The following is a 7,582-nucleotide window of genomic DNA, read 5'->3' as shown; positions in this document are numbered from 1 at the left end:
TTTTAAAGGAACACATGAGTAGGAGACAAATCCTAGCTTTTGGGGAAATTTATATCTTTTGGAATTGAGTTTGGAGGGACTCCATGGATGAAACTATTCATGGATTAAGGACTACCATACCTTAGTTATGATTCTACAAAGAAATTGAGTGAAAAATCCTTGAGAGAATTTATTTTGGAGAGGATGAAGTCTTTGGGTTTTTCTTTTAGATCCTAGGGAGAGTGACTTATTTGGGGAAATTTTTAGTATAAAAAACTTATATACTTCACTAGGGAAATAGTAAAACAATGTAGTATCAATTTAGGGAAAATAGCAAAAGACCCCTAAGACTCGCACTTAAGAGTTGCAGATCTGCACGTTTTAGCTCGCCAAGTGGTCCCTTGGCTTGCCAAAATTTCCCGTATCCACATCATGGAGGCACCCTGCTAGGCGATGGGGAGGATCCTTTGGGAGATACACCAACAGGGTTGGAGAGCCCCGACCTAGCTCGCCCTGACCTGGTTCACCCAATTTTCCAGAATCTTGGGCCTCTTAGGCAGTCCAATGGGCTACTCTAGCTCTACTTGGCTAACCACCTAGTCACTTTGGCGATGGTACTGGCCATCGCCAAGTGTGTCGAGGAAACTAAAGTGTTTTCCTTCAACTAGTTCCAATGTATAATAGTCCCTTGCCAATTTTCCTTGATGTTAAACCACACATTTAGCACTGGCTTAGCCTACTAGTTTTCAGGTGTTACAATATCTCCCCCTTGGGGACATTCATCCTCGAATGACGATCTAGACACCTTACAGAAATAAATACTCAAGACTAGTAGCCCATCATGCATGAAACATAAAAACAATGCACTATTCATAGGAGGAAACATCAACTCCGTCTAAAACATAACCAATGCAACACAAGGAAGTAGGAACTACATCTAACAACCCACGATGCATGAAACTCAACATTTCTCATATTCATAGGAGGAACTACCTTCTTCAACTAAAATTATGCTCAATACAACATCATGGTGCCAATATTCAATTACTCTCAAAAGCATACTAAAACATGTTCATCATATCATCTCATGAAGTCAAATAGACATCTCATACTCAATGCACAACAACATGAGGAAAATCAATCATATAAACTCATTTTCTTGCTAAAATAGAATTTCTCAACAACATGCATACATAAGGAAATCACGGAAACATCTTAATAACACATGACCTCCAAAACAAGGAAACTCTAGAGGAACTACGTACCTCAAGCTTAAATAGGAGTATAAGGAAATAGATGAGGGTATCGAGCCTTCATATCGTCCTCGGCCTCCCAAGTGGCACCCTCAACTAAATGATTTCTCCATAATGCCTTAACGGAAGCTATTTGCTTGTTTCTCAATCTCTTGACTTCCCGGTCTAGGATTTCTACTGGAACTTCTTCATAGAAAAGGCTTTCATCAACTCCAAACCCTTCTAAGGGAATAATGGATACCGGATCTCCAATACTCTTCTTAAGCATAGAAACGTAAAATACCAGATGAACCGGAGCCAACTCAGTTGGTAAATTCAACTCATAGGCAACCTTCCCAGTACACTTCAAAATTTGATATGGGCCTATATACTGGGGACAAAGTTTCCCTTTTGCCAAACCTAATCACACCCTTCATGGGTGATATTTTCAAATAAAGCCAATCATGAACTTCAAATTCTAGATCTCTTCTTCTCATATCGGCATAAGACTTTTGTCTACTTTGAGTCGTCCTCAACCTTTCACTAATGAGCCGGACTTTCTCAATAGCTTCATAAACCAATTTGGGACCAATAAGAGCAATTTCACCTACCTCAAACCAACCAACCGGAGACCTACATCTCCTACCATACAAGGCTTCAAAGGGAGCCATACTGATACTAGAATGATAACTCTTATTGAAGGCAATCTCTATTAATGGTAAGTGGTCATCCTAATTACCTTTGAAATCTATAACAGATGCCCTCAACATAACCTCTAATGTTTGGATGGTACGATCCACTTGTCCATCGTTTTGGGGATGAAAAGCCGTGCTACGCTTGACCTTAGTACCAAGCCCTTTTTGGAATGACTTCCAAAAGTGTGAAGTAAATTGAGTACCCCGATACAAAATTATAGACAAAGAAACCCCATACAACTTCACTATCTCATTTATATACAACTTGGAATAGTCTTCCACCGTATGAGAAACTTTGACGGGAATAAAGTGGCCTGATTTTGTCATCCTATCTATAATGACCCAAATAGAATCATGTTTCCTTCGAGTACGAGGCAAACCCACAATAAATTCCATATTCACATCTTCCCACTTCCAAGTGGGAATAGGAATATTTTGCGACAAGCCACCTGGTCTTTGATGTTCCACCTTAACTTGTTGACAATTAGGACATTTGGCTACAAATCCCACATTATCTCCATACCATTCCACAGATAGACTTCCCGTATATCAAGATACATCTTGGTGGCTCTCGGATGAATAGAATATCGAGAGCTTTGAACTTGTTCTAGAATTTTCTCCCTCTAACCATCAACATCCAGAACACATAACCGACCTTGGTACTTAAGCACCCCATCTCCCCCTTGGGAGAAAGCCTCAACAGACCTCTTGAGTATCGATTCTTTCAGCTCAACTAATAAAGGATTTAGTTCTTGCTTAGACTTCACATCCATCACAGAGGACAGTTTGGCACCATTATGGACCATGACACCACCCTTGGTGAAATCCACTAGTTAAACACCTAGTCGAGCCCACCTGTGCACCTGACGAACCAATTCATTCTTTTCATCATCTACATGAGCCAAACTACCCATGTACAATCTACTAAGTACATCCGTTACCATATTAGCTTAGCCGGGGTGATAAAGGACATTCATGTCATAATCTTCCAAGAGTTCTTAACTAGCTTCTTTGTGGAAGATTTAAGTCCTTTTGACCAAACACATATTGAAGACTCTTTTGATCGGTGAAAACATCCACATGGACCCCATACAAGTAATGTCTCCATATTTTCAAGGCAAATACAACCGCCGCTAATTCAAAATCATGGGTCAAATAATTCTTCTCATGCACTTTCAATTGCCTTGAAGCATAGGCAATCACTTTACCATTTTGCATAAGCACACACCCCAAACCTACTCTAGAGGTGTCACAATACACCATAAAACCATATGTACCCTCCGGTAAGGTCAACAATAGAGCGAAATTAAGTCTATCTTTGAATTCTTGGAAACTTTTCTCACAAACATCCGACTACTTAAATTTAGCTTTCTTTTGAGTCAAAGCATTCAACGGAGAGGCAATGGAGGAAAACCCCTCAACAAACCTCCTATAGTAACCGGCTAAACCTAAAAAACTTCTAATGTCGGAAGGAGTTAGAGGTCTAGGCCAACTCTTGACCGCATCCGTCTTCTTAGGATCTACCTCAATACCCTTGCTTGACACAATATGATCAAGGAAAGCTACAAACCTTAGCCAAAATTCACACTTGGTAAACTTTGCAAAAAGTTGTTAGTCCTTAAGAACTTGGAACCCAATCCTCAAATGGTCCACATGTTCAGTATCACTCCTCGAATAGATAAAAATATCATCAATAAAAACAATCACAAACATGTCTAGGTATTGCCAAAACACTTTATTCATCAAATCCATAAATGCCGCCGGGGCATTTGTAAACCCAAACGACATAACCACAAATTCATAGTGACCATACCGGGTCCTAAAGGTTGTATTTGGAATATCAACCCCTCTAACCCTTAGTTGGTGATAACCCGAATGAAGATCAATTTTGGAGAAATAGCTAGCCCTTTGAAGTTGATCAAATAAGTTATCAATTCTCGACAGAGGATATTTATTCTTAAAGGTCACTTTGTTCAATTTACGATAATCAATGCACATTCTAATAGACCCATCCTTATTTCTAACAAACAACACCGGAGCACCCCATGGAGAGATACTCGGTCGAATAAAATCCTTATCTAGAAAATCCTTTAATTGCTCTTTCAACTCCTTCAACTCGGCCGGAACCATTCTATAAGGAGGAAGGGAGATAGGTTGCATATTCGTTAAAAGATCAATGCCAAAATATATTTCCCGCTCGGGAGGAATACTGGGTAAGTCATCGAGAAAAACTTCTGGAAACTCATTCACCACCGGAACCGACTCTAGAGAAGGGGTTTCAGACTCAACATCCATCACTCTAACAAGATGGTAACTACACCCTTTGGAGATCATTTCCCTAGCTTTAAGACAAGAAACAAATTGACCCCTAAAGATAGTGTTTCCCCCGTTCCATTCTAAAATAGTATCATTTGGAAATTGGAATTTAACCACCTGAGTCCTATAATCTATAGAGCCATAGCATGCAACCAATCCATACCCAAAATCATATCAAAGTCCAACATGTCTAACTCTACCAAATCCACCAAAGTAACTCTATGGGATAAGGAAATGGGACAACTCCTATAGAATCTTTTAGCCACCACCGAGTCACCAACCGGGGTAGAGACCAAAAAAGGTTCTACTAACACTTCGGGGAGTACTTCAAACTTCATGGCCACAAAAGATGTCACAAAGGACAAAGTAGCACTGGGATCTAACAAGGCATATACATCAATAGAAAATAATTTTAACATACCGGTCACCACATTCGGGGAGCTCTCTTGGTAACATCAGGATTGAAGAGCATAAAAACGGTTTTACTTTTGAGTAATGGCATTTGAACCGCTTGGAGGAGCTTGTTTATATTCCCTTCCCTTATCTTTGAGCATTGGACAATCTATCATCTTGTGGCAAACCTTCCCACAATTGAAACACCCATCGGTACCAACAAGACACTTGCCGTCATGCTTTCTATCACATTTTGCACAATTAGGCCTATCAACATAAAAACCACCACTATTACCTCCTTGAGGTTTAGGGTTGGAAAACCTATCCTTGTTGACCCTTGGAGCACTAGAGGAGACTTTGTTGGAGAACCCCCTTGTTTGAACCTTGGTTGACCATGTCCAGCAGACCTAGCATTTGAGAAGTTCCCATCACCGATTTTAGCTCTCTTTACCTCTCGATTATTTTTCTTGAGTTTTGACTCCTAAATTTGTTGAGCATATACCATGAGCCTTGAGATATCCATGTCATTATGGAGCATTGCCGTACGACATTCTTCTTGAACCAAGTCAGACACACCCGTCAAAGACCTACTCATATCATCCCTCGAATCCTCCACCATGGATGGATCATACTTGGATAATTGGGTAAATTTCAACGCATATTCCTTGACACCCATACTACCTTGCCTAAGGTTAATGAATTCTTCCACTTTAGCTTCCCTCAACTCTCGGGGAAAGAATCTATCAAGGAATACCGATTTAAACACTTCCCACTCTATGGGACCCGCTCCTACCGGCCTATTTCTCTTCCTTTGAGTATACCTAACTTAAGCCACACTCTTTAATTGGTAAGCGGCTAGCTCCACTTTCTCTCCCGAAGTCACCCCCATGACATAAAGTATTTTGTAAACCTCTTCCACAAATTCTTGAGGGTCCTCTCCCATTTTGGAGCCATGAAATTCAGGAGGGTTCATTCTAGAAAAATCCCTAACCCTTGAAGTAGCCGAATTCACATTAGGATTCCTATGAGTCATAACATCCCTATTGGCTTGAGTTGTCAAAGCTTGGGCCAACATTTGGAAAGCCAAGCTAACCTCCTATTTTGACATAATTGAAGGATCAATCAGAGTTTGGTTAACTTGAGGAGCTTGATTACCTTGAGGCGCTTCTTGATTCACATTCTCCTCTTCCATCCTTCTAGCATTAGCCATTCGTGTATTCATTTCCTGAACACACAACAAAAGGATTAGGAGAGGGACTTTAATAGAGTTAAACTCTAAGGCACAACTTAAGAGTAATGTAAGAAGTGAAATTTTCCTAAACATTTTACAGCCTCTCATTCATAAGTGTGGCCTGCTTCACACTCATGAATAAGACTCTACTAGACGTGGCTTATGAGGCTTCATCCTAGAATCATTCTAAACCTTGTGCTCTGATTACCATGTTTGTCATGACCCAAGGGTACCCCCTAGACGTATCATAGCACATAGGACCTCAAAATGCCCCATGTAAGCCATTTAGCATATCATAACATAAAGCATTAGAACAATAAAATTAAAAACAAATTTAAATGAAAAAGTCTAAAATTGTCTCAATTATCCATCTCTTACAATAGTTCAAATGAAAAACGGACATAGCCCATACAACATAGTTCGAAATAAAATTCTAGAAATGAAACTCCCATCCTCGAATCATGAGGACTCACCACAAGAAAGGAGAATAGTCGAATCCAAGTTTGAACCAAATGAAGATCGCCTTAAGAACCGAACCCTACACTTGGGGGAAAAATGTAGGAAAATATGGGTTAGTACAAAAATGCACTACTTATTATAGTCATGCACAAAATAATGAAAACTTGCTAAAAGGGATATTTTAGTTGAATGCATGCCATTTACTAGTTTAAAATATCATTTGAAAATAATTGAAAAGCATAAGTCATCAACATAATCAACTCATACATCATCATACCATAAGAGAACCATACCATTAGTACTCTCAAAGCATAATTGTGTAATGCATGAAGAAGATCCCATAATCCTACCCATGCTAGGTAAAGCTCTTATAGTAACCATAGTTTATATTTCATATTCTTATCATATTGGGAATAAGCCTTAACCGACATACACCATCTGAGCTAATATGTAATCTGCTATCTACCCCACACCAAAAAGGGGTTGTTCTACTTGCCTAAGGTAGAACATACTATTAGCTTAGGTGGATTCACTAGCTAAAGACCTATATGGGCACATAGTTATGGGAAAAGGAGATTGCTACTAGAAACCCGAACTCTACTAAGGTATAAGGTTTCCATCTTATGAGATACATACCATGGGAACCCGGACTCAACTAAGGTAGAAGGAACCCATTCGGAAAGCCGGACTCAACTAGTGTAAAAGCTTTCATCTCATATTCATATTCACTCGGTGCAAAGCATTAATTCCCATAAATTACATATTAAGTCTTGACTTAAGTGAATATTCATGGATGAGTGTCTTGACACTCAATCCAGCATAATTCATACTATAGCATATAGATTCAATAGATGACACTAGTCTTCCAACTTTAGAATCACTACATGTGAGAAACCTTTCACATCATCTCATATTTAACCATAAATGTGTACATGAGGATAATCATCTAATCAACACAACAATTAGATCATCATCATATTCACTTTACTTTCAAAGTGATCTAAATACATGTACATAAACCTCATTAACATGCATAATTCTCATGCTTTGCCCTTCAAGGACCATAGATAACATTCAATCAACATATCTAGAATTACTACATTAGAAATGGATGATAACATCATTCAATTACTACAATTACTATAAGCATAATCTCATAATACACTTCTATAATCAATAAACCTACATCGCAAGATCATAATTGAGTAATTTAGGGATTTCATGGGTTTTTGGGGGATTTAAACATAAAAACCATCATAAATCATCAATTAAATCAT

This window comes from Solanum verrucosum, unplaced genomic scaffold, assembly GCF_900185275.1.
Source record: "Solanum verrucosum unplaced genomic scaffold, falcon-dt-bn FXZP01000116.1, whole genome shotgun sequence".
Lineage (NCBI taxonomy): Eukaryota > Viridiplantae > Streptophyta > Magnoliopsida > Solanales > Solanaceae > Solanum > Solanum verrucosum.
The sequence above is the reverse complement of the archived record's forward strand: the minus strand, read 5'-3'. Positions refer to the sequence as shown.